The sequence below is a fragment of the Thermobia domestica genome, chromosome 3, assembly GCF_964235325.1.
Source record: "Thermobia domestica chromosome 3, izTheDome1.hap1.1, whole genome shotgun sequence".
NCBI lineage: Eukaryota > Metazoa > Arthropoda > Insecta > Zygentoma > Lepismatidae > Thermobia > Thermobia domestica.
In genome coordinates, this window is record NC_137456.1 from 147025271 (window position 1) to 147040933 (window position 15663).

A 15663-nucleotide genomic window follows, 5' to 3' on the forward strand; every position below is an offset into this window, starting at 1 on the left:
CACCACATACATATTTTAATATACACCCAATATAATCATGTTCTTTCACTAATATATTACATATTTATACTTTACGTTATACAATATTCCATCTAACGTACCAAAGGTTCAATCCCCGACCCAATCAATTCAACTTTGTGGTAAACAAAGACCGTGTTCGTGGGTTTTCTCGCAATTGTCCCATTTCCACCATTTCATTCATCACTTATTATCATCTCCTTCACCCTAACCGCACACATATCAAAGGTGTGCGCCCTACTTACTAGGTTATTGTAAAAAGCATCTAAATACTCTCATCATGCATTTTCTCGCAATTCTTACGTTTCCTCTCACTTTCTCATTTCACCATTTTTTACTCATCCTCTCCCTTACCCTAACCGGAATAACCATGCAACGTAATCTTAAAAATTTCAATTTCAATATTCCAACTACAAAAAATATAAGTTTGTAATCATCCGTATTATACCCTTATTATTCACTAAGTCCATGTCTCATGTAGCCTTGGTGTTGAAACCAAATGCCAAACTACCATCAAGTCAAGTCAAAATCCATTCACATCATATTGTGTTCCTTCGAATTCTCAAAGTATTTATGATTCTTCCCAAACAATATTAATCCCACCTTAGCCTAACCAAAATAACCATGCATCGTAAACTCAAATATTTCATTTTCAATATTCCAACTACAAAAATATAAGTTTGTAATCATCCGTATTATTACCTTATTATTCACACACACACCATATATATTTTCTCACATTTTTAATCTATTTTTTTCTCAACTATAATATATTATCGAACCAATCTTGTCTCTTCTTATCTTCATCTTTTCAACTATTTGGCATAAAAATTCAACTAAATTAAAACTTCAAACAAATCTATAACCCCAAAATATCTATATTTCTATTGCAAATATTATCTTATTTTCCACGTAAGTTTCTCACACTCCTTTTCAAAACTACAAAAATCCATTCATGATAGTATCCCTAACTTCAACAATACTTTTTTTTCTTTTTTTTCTCCCTCTGTTAAACCATTAACATAATAGCAATCTCACTCACAACCTGTCTGTTTTCGCCCTTTCGTTTTTTCACAAAAACAAGTACAATAGCTATTCTTTAAAGTTAACAAGAATCTTTTCCAGAAAAAGGGCTTTTTTTCTTTCTTTCTTTTTTCATTCTATCGGAGTAGAAAACATTTTTCTGTCTAACAAGTCGCAAAAATCTTTTTTTCTTTTCTAAAAAGAGTTACGTTCAACTCAAAATTACAGGGGGTCTCAACCGTCAACAATAAATGTCACATACATTTTTCTCAGATAACTTTCTACATCCTAACAACTTAAAAGATCTTTTTTCAACTATTTCAATTCTTTCTTTCTTTTCTAAAAAGAGTTAGACATACAGGTGTGTCGCAACTAACATCACATTTTCTCATCCACACAAAATTCACTGTAGGTGTTATAATCCTTAACTATTGCCATATCAACAAGTCCCACGTTAATTTAAACTGGTCCTTTGCTCAAAAGGACACTACACTTTCCCTATGCAATCTTGTGCCATGTCTTTCAGTATGGGGCAATGTAACATTTTCAAGGTATTTCTTACATTCTCTCTCCTTCAGTATAATGTCTGTTATCTCTCCATAGGGTGCAAGTTACAGTCCCCCAATTAAGCAATGTCCACAGAAAAGTACAGTACACCCCCCTCCACCTCCAAAAAACCTGGACCACCCAAAAATATAGCACACCTGTGTATATGTTTCTTTCGTTTCTCCCTATCAATGGGTTCTCTTTCTCCTACGCCATTCTTAGCTTACATGACTTTCTCACGTCCTGCTGTTACACTATTTTCTGGCTTCCAACAGTTAAACTTTCTCAGACACCCATATGTCACATTAAATTGACAATATATTCTTTCTTTTAATGACACAAGGTTCCACTTGTAACAGTGTTACAAAAAGCTTGTCAATTTCAAATTGTATCCTTTTCTTTCATGTTTCACATGTCTCTCTGCCTTCCAGCAGTTAAAGTATTGTGCAACATCCATATCTCACAATAAATTGACACTTTGTTACTTCCTTAATTGACACAATGATGAAATTACGAGACAGCTCCAAAAGAAGCATCTGCTACGATTACAATGGTGTTTGTCGGCAATCCAATGAACAAAGACCTCACACGAAGGTTACATTTCCCAATATGACTACTGCGCCCCCAATAACTACACATTTCTCCGTCCCTTGATCCCTAACTTACAAATAAAACTTAATTCGAATATGCTTAATTAGTGAATTTATTGCAGTTAAATACCACTCACTAGATGCTACAGCTACAATTACGTAACAAAAAATAAATGGTAAACATGTTCTGAATTATTTTCAGATTTCTTACGCTATCATTAAATATATTAGAATAGTAAAAGAGGACTGCTCATGAAATAGTATATTTGCTCTCGATTTTTTTAACTTTTTCATACGAAAAAATTAAAATTTTAAACTTTGCACTCTTCAAATATGTTACGGGCCTAGTTGGACTAATGGGAAATGCGGCACTGAAAACTTACGCTTCGACTCTAATATTGGTTGATTTCGATATTTTTTGTCGCTATGTAACCACCCTGGGTGCTAATGGGAGCTTAATTGGACTTGAATTGAAAGTAGAACTGTTTACCTAAGCGACCACGAAACTATGGATTCGATACTAATATCGATCCTTTTCTAGCATTTTTGGTATATATCCCGACAGTACTCTTTTCCAGATTGTAAGAAATATGGTTAAAATTGCTCTAGACATATCAGAATTATGTCGAAACACACACATACATCCACTTTCATATATATAAATACAGAGTGAGCGAGCGAGAAAGTGAGAGAGAGCGACCAAAGGCATCACCACTTCCACATTGCAAAAGCATATATCAGGTATTGAATTGAAAATCTATGTAAAGACCTTCTGCTGAGGCATGCTTCATAAGGACAATTCCAGTCTGCTCACGTGACCTTTGGGGTTCATGAATTTCTTGCGAGCGTTCCGACTTTGGATTCTCTGTTTATACCCTCTTTTTATGCCTCGGATAATTTTTCAAGAATATCAATGACATGCTGTAATACGAATGTTCAGAAGTAACCCCTATATGACAAATAGCTGCAAATAAATACACTACATAATTTATTTATTGAGATGATATTATTTTCTTAATTTGTATTTAACATTCACATTTATCATAGAATACCAACGTACTGTGAACACCTGTTATATTTTAAACATAATAATCACTATGTTCTGCAATGATTATATGTTATATATATACAACTAACGTATTTTAATGTAATTATTTTATATAATTTATCATGCATTGCAGAACATAGAATTTCATAAAAAAACATTGACTCAGATCGGAAGCGAACCCTCGACCTTACGATTTGAAATCCAGCGGCGTACCACTGAGCTAACACAAGCGCTCCACGAATAGTACTTCTAGCAATATATAACGGTATTTAAGATAATAATTACATTCATATCCACTGCAAACGTTGTTTTTGTTCTACTTTGACTCTTATTTTAGTACTCAGGAGAGAATAATGTTTTATGTCTTAACTTTCACCATTCTTTTACAAATGGAAAGATTCGTTTACGTATCTAAATATTCCATTAAGTATGGAGAGCAAAATGACAAACAAGCATGTGCTGGCATTAATACAGTTTCGAAATATTGTATCATTAAGTATTTCAATCAATGTTGCTTTTTTATATATAATTGGTAACAAGTCTTATTATATTTAAAAGAAGAAAAACACATCTGCAAGATTTTTCCCGATTGCAAAGGTTGGCTTCGAGGTTCGAACCTGGTTTACTTTTTCCCGAAGATACCCGAAGTTGGACTTAGAAAATTTTTGCCTCGAAACAGCAATAAAGAATGCGCTCAACCTTTTTGAGACAAGGTGTACCGAAGCAACATCGACAGCGTCACTATTCATCTGCGACCACGAAAACTATGATTTCGATACTAATATTGTTCATATTTGACTACTTTTACATGTCCCTTCCCCCCTTATTACGAATGACTTCAGTGTCTCGCCTCACTGGAGCAATTTCAACGAACTTAAGTATAGCTATAAACCACCACCTGTAAAATAAATGTGCGGGTGAGATTTTTCGGAGAGAAATTCATTAGCTACTTTTCCAAAGTGGTGGCTTTATTCGCTTCCCATGCAAAAGATTGCCAAAGAGCTCAACTTTATTTGCACCACTGTGCTATGAATATAGATTTTAATGGCATTTACTTTACTGAATGCTCGCTCAGGTGTTGCTCCCGTCACAGGAAAAATGAGATACCGTACTGTTATAAATGAGTAGGGATATAAACAAATACGGAAAACTATTAGCAATGACACCACTTGAAATGAGTTTTCGCAATATCATGGGGCAGTAGTTTATTCGAATGTGAAGGAAATCATTGCGTAAATTGTCCCTTCCCCTCCTTAGAAGTCTAAGCTACAATACGTATATAATAATTTTGAATTAGAAATATATGCATCGAGTTTCATATCCTTAACTTTAAGGTGTCCTGAGTTAAGTAAATGAATAAACTTCCTGCTAACGAAAGAGTAAAGCTTTGGGCTTTAATAGTATCGGGAGTGTAATTATTCATTTCAGCGACCCCAAAAGCTATTGAATAGACACTCATATCTTTCAATTAGGAATTTTTAATTTTCACCCCTCCCATTAAACCTCCATGCCGATAATGCTAAACTTTGATGTGAACGATATAGAGGGTATCATACATAATTCATGTACTCAAAAGCTATGGATTTAACATTAATATCGTTCATTTTCGAGTATTTTTACATGTTCCTGTGTCTCCCATAATAGAACTAGAGGTGATACGGGTTTCGATTCCCGTCAGGAGTCGTGTGGTTCTGGTTCCACGTTAAGTCGTAGATGCACGTCTTGTATAGAGTAGGTAGTAGCTGAAAGACACGCTGAACTCTATATCACCTCACCTCGTGAGATATTCTACGTTTGCATAATTTCTAAACCACTTTTCTTTCTTTCAATCTCTTCCTTCCTCTTAGGACACGCATAGGCTCAAACCCAAATATTCTTCACGGTTGGAGGACGCAAGGCTACTGTACCTACCCTTATGGGACTAGGTAGTGAGTTGCGCAGTTTGAGTAGCACGCACGAACAAACCACGCTTACATTTATTATATATAAATAATAAAATCTCACATTAGGACTTACTCTGCACGTCAAACTTTTAACATATGCGACTTTTTAAATTCTGTTCTTCTTCTTCTTCTTCTGCTTTATTATTATTATTATTATTATTATTATTATTATTATTATTATTATTATTATTATTATTATTATTATTATTATTATTATTATTATTGCAATAGCTATATGAAGCAATTATATCGGCAAACTTGGTTAATACACACCATTCAGCAACCGGTAGTTGTAGAAATCAGGCTTTTCCAACAAAAGTTGTTAGCTCAATCGGTAGAGCACTGAGCCATGGATTCAAGGTTTGCGAGTTCGAGTCTAGTCTGAGTCAAACGATTTTTTTCCTGATATAATTCTTGAAATGGAAATGTTTCTCTCTTCACCTTTATCTCATAATTCTGAATAGAGATGTTTGGATGTGAAAGAAAAAGTATACTAGAATATAAGAAAAGAAAGGTAAATTACATGATACCCTTTGCAATTTTTAACTATATTTTCACCTATCTAGGACGTCTCTAAAATGTTCAGACTTCTAGACCTCCTTTTCGCTCTCTTATGTGTCCTTTAACTAATTTCTACAGTTACTTAGTGAATCACATATACATATATTACAGATGACGTATCTCTTTCTCTTCTCTCTACATCATGTCTGGAGATGAATGTTTTGACAATAGGTTACAAACACGATTTTAAAAATTAATACGATCTGCGATATCAGTGATACATATTGTGGTGTTTAACTTAACATATAAAACAATAAATAGAAAAACTGAGAATACGAATCTTTTCGTGCACTGATGCTTCAATAACAGTGAACTGATGCTTCAAATCTGTGTTTTTACTCCCTTCACCTATGTTAATTCACTAGTCAAAATAAAAACTCTTCAAAATTAATCACAAATTCTTATACAACCATCCCTTCCTTGGAGTACTGCGCGGTCACATACCCGTCACTGCGATGTAAAGGCACTTATGGCGACGAGGATACTATTTGCACATTTCATTGTTTATATTAATTGTTTTATTGTATTATTTAATGGATATGATGGTCTGAAGCCAGCTGACAAGAAAAGTTCGGGAGAAAGCCCTCGCCTGCAGAGAAATAAGCATCTCATTTGAAGGACGAATTCATGCTGATTACAACAGGTAATAAAACTCCTGTACGTTGAGAACTGTTCGAGACATTAAGCCTGGAAGTTTATATGAGAAAATGAGTGGATGTACGTTTCAACGCGTTAAGTATTCTCTCCCATGGCGAAGCCTGATTGTTTGAACTTACTATTGCTTAATCACTGGGGTCCATTCACAGACAAATTGTCCATTACAAGTTGCATGACGTATGGCAAAGACGTAATGCTTGAAAAGATATCAAAGAATTGCACACGATTTGTGCAACCATTTGATGTGTTTTGAGTCCGATCAAAAAAAAAAAAAAGAAAAAGAAAAAGAAAGAAAGAAAGAAAAGAAAAGAAAAGATTATGGCAGGAGACTCGTACAAAGTAACAAACTTCTTCATTCGGACGTTATAATGTACCAACGAAACAATCAAATTAAGTTCGTGTCCATACGAATCACTTCCGAGATGCTTGGATTGTTTCAGTTTGCGTTCTACAAGGCAGATACGAACAAATTATAGGCCTATAACTTTTGAATCACTTGTCGAATTTGCTTTTTGCTTTGGTTCTGCGAACTGTTCCCTTGACGGATGCAACGCAATTGCACATATAAAATGTTCATGGTGCAAGGGAGTCTTTCGCCTGCGTCATTTCTTCATAAAACAGAAGAACGAAAGTGATCAATTTTCATCTCTAACCTATGATTATTGTGAACAATGTAATGACTAATTGTATCTAACAAACCCGTTAGTTATTGCGAAACACTTTTTTTCTGTTACTTCCGATAGCTTTCAATTCGAATGTCAATATTCGTTACTATTATGTTGTATTTAACGCGTAGAAATGCGCATATCCTCATTTTCTCATTTAAACTTCCAAGTTGAAAATCTCGAACCGTTCTCAACCGTACAAGAATTTTATTAGCTTGTTGTAATCAGCATGAATTGGGGCTTCAAATGGCATGCTTGGTTTCTCTGCAGGCGAGTGCTTTCTCCTGAACTTCCCTTGTGAGGGACAGCCAGCAGTGCTTTTTTGATGGAACTTTCAAGAGCTGCTCGAAACAATTTGCGCAGCTGTACACAGATCATGCTGACATAGGGAGTTCAAGTGAGAACACATAAATCGTACCAATTTTCTACGCACAGCTACCTGATAAAACTGAAAGTACACTCATGTCCAAAATTATTGTCGCATATCTATAACTGTCTTCTTGTAAGAATATAATTTGATAATGATTTTGCAGAGTACTTTTAATACTGATACTATGTGTATAATCAGGAAATGTATATTTGTGGTAAATTTCATAGGAAAAGAATTATAAATACGAAAATCATAATGAGTAAAATAAAATTAACTAAATGCACAAGAAGATTTTATTTTCCTTTCATTGTTCTTATTTACTGCTTTTTTGACATGAAATTTACCACATACTTGTCTTTGACGATTATACACATACTAACATTATAAGGAATACCGGGCGAATTCGTTATCAAATTATATTACTAGAACACCATATTTATAGTCATGCGACAATAATTCTGGACATGAGTGTACAAACAGAGACCTGTTTACCTTTGTTAGGAATTGGTCTGAACAAGACGATCCTAAGGTTCATCACGTTTCTCTCATGCTTTTTGGCGTCCGGTAATGTTACGCCTAGCAACTTTCTCTCAGGCTCGTGGCAGTCAGCACGCCATCGTGGCAATCAACACCTTGATATTGGCAATCAGCGCCAGTCGTGGCAATCAGCACCAATAATTGGCTGTGGCAGTCAGCACCCCACCTCGAAAAGCATGTGGTAAGTCTTATTGCTATGATGACAATAACAAATATCAATATGCAAAGTGCCAGACTTTTTTTTTTTTTTACTTAGATATAATCATCTCAGATAAGTAAATAGAAGCAACTGAAAAATAAAGAAAACCTTGAAATTAAAAAGTTAGGGTCGGTGGATCACAGTAAGTCGGTGGATCAGAGGGGGTCCATGGTTCAGAGTGGCCATGGTGGGTCGGTGGATGGTGGGTTGCAGGGGTCATGTCCTGTTGACCCATGACCCATTGACCCACTTGATCCACTACCCAGTGCCCACTAATCCCTCCAACTATGCAGTGTGCCGAGGCCTACCACTGCTACATCCACCAGGCAACTTGTATTGTGATGTAGGTCAAAATATATAAAACTATCCTTTACTGTATACAAGTAACACACTGTCCCCTACCGAAGAAATTAAAGACTCGTTATCACTGTTGTGAAATATTCAGTTTTATCCCCATTAACCACAAAGACTTTTTTATTAAACGGTACATTATTGTTTTCTTTAGCTCCGAAGGTGTTTCATCGCATACTTTATCAGAAATATATTGTATGTCCCTCTACGTTAAGTCGATAATATATACTAAATTATAATTGTATCTAAGACCTTTCCCTATTTACAGTTTTATAACTGATAGTTTCCAGATTTGACTTTCTGTTTAATGATTTTTAAATTGCTACCCAACAAATATAACGTTATATCTAGTATTCCACATTTCTCAAGACTGCATAATAGAATTTTATGTGAAATGTATGGCTAGGCCTCAATACATTGCAATATCATTCTGTTACTTTACATCATTTTCACTAGAATTGTATCAAATGTTATGGCATTTTTTTTCCCAAAGAGCATACATTTTCTCATCAGCATAAAGCATGAGAAAAATTAGAACTACAAATTACCTTTAATCGTGTTTTACTTTGAAGCACAAAGTTAGAAACTATAAGAAGTACAATTGAAGACTTTGGGGCAAAAACAGGTTAAGTCCAAAAAATGAAAGCGAAAAGGAGGTAGCTTCACAAGGGTTTCTCGTAGTCTGATTTTCTTCAAACTTAGCATATATATACTAGACCGAAAATAAATCAACACGTATTTTTATTGTTTCTTTCGGAAAATAGGTTAAGGGGGTCAAACGGCCCCCTTGACTAAAAGAGCCACATTAAAGAAACGAAACTCTCCCAATGCAAAGATGACTTCAAAGTAGGAAATACGGGTTTTGTAGATTTGCGAGAAAAGAGTTTCAGGGGGGCAATGGCTCACTTCAAATGACAAAGGACCCCGCACAATTCTTAAGGAAAGTAGATTTCGGGGGAATTGCTCGAAACCATGACATATTGTAGATATTGTGTACCTGAGAAAAAGTTTCAAAAGTCTCAATGAGCACAACGAGAAATCACTGACCGTTTGGCCACTACAGGTTCACTTTTTTGAAAACAGCCGAAGATAACGATATTCTGGATTTCAGTAAAAAATGACTGAAACCGTGATATGTTGTAGATATTGCGATCCTGAGAAAGAGTAACGGACATATTCACCAATCACTGACCGTTTGGCCACTTTTTTGAAAGCAGCCGAAGATAGTGATATTCTGAATTTCGATGAAAATGACTGAAACTGAGATATGTTGTAGATATTGTGATCCTGAGAAAAAGTCTCAAAGGCACAGCCACCAATTACTGACCGTTTGGCCACTACAGGGCCACTTTTTTGAAAGCAGCCGAAGAAAGTGATATCCTGGATTTTGGTGAAAATGACTGAAACAGTGATGTGTTGTAGATATTGTGATCCTGAGAAAAAGTCTCAATTTGTACGACCATCCATCACTGACCGTTTGGCCACTGCAAAGCTTTTTTTTTTAAAAAAAAAAAAAAAAGAGCAGAAGGTAACGGTATTCTGAATTTCGGTGGAATTGCTTCAAACTGCGATATGTTGTAGATATTGTGATCCAGAGAAAACGGCTTAATGGGCAAAATCACCAATTACTGACCGTTTGGCCAGTACGAGGCCACTTTTTTTCAAAGCAGCTTAGCCGCAGATAGTGATATGCTAAATTTTGGTCAAAGTGACAGAAACCGTGATATGTTGTGGATATTGTCATCCAGAAAGAAAGTCTTAATGGACACAACCATCAATTGTCGACGATATGGCCACTACAGATGCAGATCTTTGAAAACCGTCGGGTATAATGATATTTTTGATTACGATGTATATACATAAATGAAACTATGATACGTTGTCGTGATCCTGAGAAAAATTGTCTAATGCTTTCCAGTGTTTTCCGTTGTCCCTCAAGATGAACATCGGAATGTTGTCTATGCTTAAATGATGTTAGACGCTACTCTCCCCATCCCTTATTCGGGTTGTTGGATAGGACTTTTCATGTCTTCATACAATTCTACCAAAATTCCAGAATATCCTTATCTTCTGCTGTTTTAAGAAATGTGGTCCCGTAGTTACCAAATTGTCAGTGATTCATGGTTGTGTCCATTGAGACATATTCTCAGGATCACAATATCTACAATATATCACGGTTTCAACCAATTCCACCGTAATCCAACCTACCTTCTGCTTTTGTCAAAAAACGTAGTCCTTAAGTTGTCATACAGTCAGTGATGGGTGGTTTTACCCATTGAAACTTTCTCTCAGGATCCAATATTAAGAACATATCACAGTTTCAAACAATTACACCGAAAACCAGAATACAGTTACCATATGCTCATTTAACGTCTAAATGACGAACAGCTCAAGAATTGAGCAAGCAGTTTAAACCTCCATCACTTCGCGTCTAATTAACCTAAAAAGATGATTTAAGTGTCTATCTCTTTAAAAAGGATCAATCTTTCCAACGGTGTGCATTTCGTCTACATCGCGAGTCCAGCAGAGGAAGGGTAGGAGGAGAAGTTGGATGTAATAATTCCCCCTACCCCTCAGCATTTGGGGGAGGGTGACTCTCCTTCCAAAGGAGCTACAAGCATAAAATGTGGTATCAATAAAGATAAACAAACATCCAAACTAATGATATCCTGTGTATGGCCATTCTTGTGCGCTACAAATTTCGAGAAAATGTATTTTTTATTTTAATTTTTTTGAATTTATTCTTTTTCTTCTTTTACGGGTTGAGCACGATGGGCACAAAAGTTACCTCGTTGAAATATGTGTCTCATAGTCTTTCAAATGAGGTATGGATTATATCGCTGTGCCAATTAGGGACGTCAGAGTAGACCAAAATATTGCGAGAAATGTGTACCGCGTGATTCTCGTAGGAAACACATTCGAAATTTTTCTCACTTGGTATACAACTTTCGTCCTTCACTTTTTTTACATGATTCTATCCAATGTCTGGCGTACACTTGAAAATATTTTTCCTTCGTACGACAAGTAACATTGTTGCTAGCTTTTGACAAATTTTCAAAAACAAAAAATCTCATTGTCTTCAAACTTTCGTCTTCTTCTTTTACGCGTTTGGCACGAGGGACACAAAAGTTAACTCGATGGAATCTTCGTTCCATAACCTTTACAACGAGATATAGTAAATGTCTCTGTGACAATTACAAAGGGTACTAGGGACGACATCGTAAAGGTCTACGATTTTCTTGAAATTACTATCCATCCTGTAAGAATGTTGCCTTATACTGGCCAAACGGTCAGTGATGGATGGTCGTACAAATTCAGACTTTTTCTCAGGATCACAATATCTACAACACATCACGGCTTCATTCATTTCTATCGACATCTAGAATACCATTACCTTCCACTCTTTCAAAAATGTTGGTCTGTAGTGGCCATACGGTACCTATTGAGACTTTTTTTTAGGATCATAGTATCTACAATATATCACAGTTTCAGTCATTTTCATCGAAATCCAGAATATCACTACCTTCAGCTGCTTTCAAAAAAGTGACCCTGTAGTGGCCAAACTGTCAATGATTGGTGGTTATGTCCGTTACTTTTTCTCAGGATCACAATATCTACAACATATCACAGTTTCAGTCATTTTTACTGAAATCCAGAATATCGTTATCTTCGGTTGTTTTCAAAAAAGTGACCCTGTAGTGGCCAAACGGTCAGTGATTTTTTTGTGCCAATTGAGACTTTTGAGACTTTTTCTCAGGTTCACAATATCTACAACATATTATGATTTCAAGCAATTCCACCTAAGTCTAATTTCCGTAAGGATTGTGCGGAGTCCTTTGTCATTTGAAGGGAGCCATTGCCCCCCTGAAACTCTTTTCTCGCAAAAACGACAAAACCCGTATTTCCTAGTTTAAAGTCATCGTTGCATCGGGAGAGTTTTGTTTCTTTAATGTGGCCCTTTTATTCAAGGGAGTAGTTTTTTGAAAAGGGGCCCTTAGCCTCCTTAACCTATTTTTCGAAAGAAACAAAAAAAAAATATATCTGTCGATTTATTTCCAGCGTAGTATATATGTGCTAAGTTTTAAGAAAATCGGATGAGTGGAAACCGTTGTGAAGCTACCTCCTTTACATTTTCATTTTTTGGACTTAAACTGTTTTTGCCCCAAAGTCTTCAATTACGTTAAGCCCAGATACCAGTGATATCTGGAGTCTTTCGAATAGTCTCCTAAAGACTCCACCACACTCAGTTAACGATGCGGAATGCGCCGAATACCAGTGGCCTCACCATGAACGAATCTTCCAATTTCCGGCTCACTGCTGTGGCAACGTCTTCACGTTATGAACGCCTGCTACACGGATTGACTCATTCAGTTTTGATATGAGGTCGAAATCTCAAGTCGAGAAGTCTTTCAAATATGATGGATGCTCAAGTGCTTTACATGCCCGTCGTAAGGGAAGATTCTGCATACACGTTGCCTTGTGAGCTGTTGCGTTATCATGAACGATGAGTGAAGTGTGTAGACGTTCAGGGCGTTTCTCCAATAACCTGACATACATGTAGTTGCAGGGTAGGAGATTAGTAAAATGAGTTCACAGTTTTGTCAGTGCACGAAATCACTACCTTAATGTTATACGCTACGATTATTATTAACTCAACAGTGGAGGGATTGCGATGAAGTTTGTACCTGTGTGGTGAACCAGACCGATATCATTCCGCTGACTGTTGTTTCAGTTCTGGCTCATAGACCCTCACCCGAATTATCAATTTCTCGTCAACATATAATCTCCCTCTACCTCGTAACACGCTAAGTGCACACATGTGTTTTAACGTCTCCACTTTTCCACTTCACTTAGTGCATGTGGCACGTGATTCGAGTTTACTTGTATTTCATTTCGTGTTTCCATTTCAGTTGGAGACTCTTCATTGACTGAGAGTGGCGTAACACTACTACAAGAGAGGGTGGAACAAGAAGGAAACCTGCCTGGCCTACGCGTCCGCATCTCTTTGCAAATCTAATCTCTTATTGACAGTACACTGTGCTACTTACCGTCTGACTTTGGTGTCACTCTGGCTACTTTTCTGGGTTATGTAATTTTCAGAAACGGTAGTGTATGAGTAACTGTTAATGTCCTTCTGTCCTTATAAATGACTTTTTCTTTACTACATCACAGAAATTTAAACATATCTTCGTGTCTACTTGAAGATTATAAACTGTTCCCAGGATATATTTTTGAAGTTATTCTGAACAATTTAAAATGCTATCAACAGAACCTGGAATCAACTGGTTCCTCTCTTTACACACACATCCATGTATAATAAGTACGTGACCAATTTCTGAGCAGCACTTGATTATCACTTCCTTTATAGTTGATAGAAACAAATATCTGTAAGAATCGATATGGAATGACTTATTCCGACTTTCAGTTTTTCCTGAATTGACAGAAAAGCTGTATAATTTCATTATGGGTTGAAAGCCTCTCGAACGCTTGTTAGGATCACGCTGGCAGGCCTTATAATATTCTGATGTAAGTACGAACGTACGTATTCCCCACATTAACTCTTAATGGAACCGAATTTTTGAATTCTGTATTTTACAATGGATAATTAGACGATTTGCTCGGTCAAGTTCTCTAAAGGTGTCAATACGTAACTGTAACGGTAATTTTTGCACGGGTAATAGTGTCTTTAACGGAAGGTATCCACATTACATTCATTTTTTCGCGTAACAATAATATGCAACGCTCAGAACATTTAAGAATTACTATTTGCATAAAAATCTAGGTAAATCTATTCTTAATCATCTATTCTGAACCCTTATCATAAACGAAAGCATTTTCACCCATAAGTTTGCTTGAACTTCTTTACTGTCTTTATTGTCATATTTATACAAACCGGTTCAAAACAGACGTTTGGTAACCATGACTCCGTCGTCGCCATAATTTTCGACACCTTTACTATCAATACACCTACGACGGCAGTAGCGTAACGCAAGAATGTCGGGCTCCCCCGCACGATTATTTTTGCCCCCCCCCCCTCCCATGCCCATTAATTTCCCTCTATATTATGTCCCAGTAGAAGACAATGGTTAATAAATCCATGGAATATAATAAAATTACAGTTAATATTAATACTCACCGAAAACCGCAAAATGTATTTTCTCTTAACCTTTGAGTGTTAAGATTAGTTTTAAACTGATGTTGCTAGAATGGGTGAATTTTCACCCAGAGCATATTTTTCTTTTCTAAAGTAAATAATGTTCAGGGAAATAGATATTCCGTATTCAGCTCACTTTTGTTGCCTATAGTTCTTGACATTTGCTTCGCGGTGAGCCCCCAAATCCTGCAAGCCTCCCCGCACTGCAGGTTCCTCGGGCCCCTCAGTTACGCCACTGTACGACCGTGAAAATAATATATCCATTCACTCCAACTAACTGTGTACCCACAAAAAATTACTGGTTTTGAAAATCCGACTGGTTACTTATTTTGAACAACTTATATCTGCTCGATCACATACACGAATCCGTGTCACACCGCCTCGCGTGCTAATCACTACCACTTAACAGAGATTTAACACAAAACAATCCAATTGCATGAATGTTCAGTGCTACTTGACTCATAAAGATTACGTATACAATTAGTATATATCTTCTATTTTGAAAATTATCTGTGTATAATTGTTAAAATAATGCAGCAAGCGTAATAACGCGACCAAAATTTATAATACGTATTATGAGCGTACATGTACGTTTGAGTTAGGGAAAAACTTTTCAAGCTATCTAACATATTTGCCAAAATAGAAATAATCTTGAAATTCACTGCTGACATGTAGGATGGGACTAATGCACGCTTTGCAAAAAAACTGTTGTATACAACTTTCTTTCGTGAAATGAAATCTTTCAGTTTAACGTCCCACGTTCACGACCTAGGTCCTTTGCACACGGCAACGATAATATCGGTGGAAGCGCCGATAATGCCTACATTCTACATCCTATACGAATGATAAGTTATTGTTTAAATACTGCTACTAATATTACCAGAAGAAAAACATAATAGAACCAAATTATTTTCCCTCGTAGGAGAAAATAAAATACATTGGTTTGTTTTAGTTTTAGCGACTCACGTTTATGCCAGGGCGACTAAAAGATATGTGGGTCT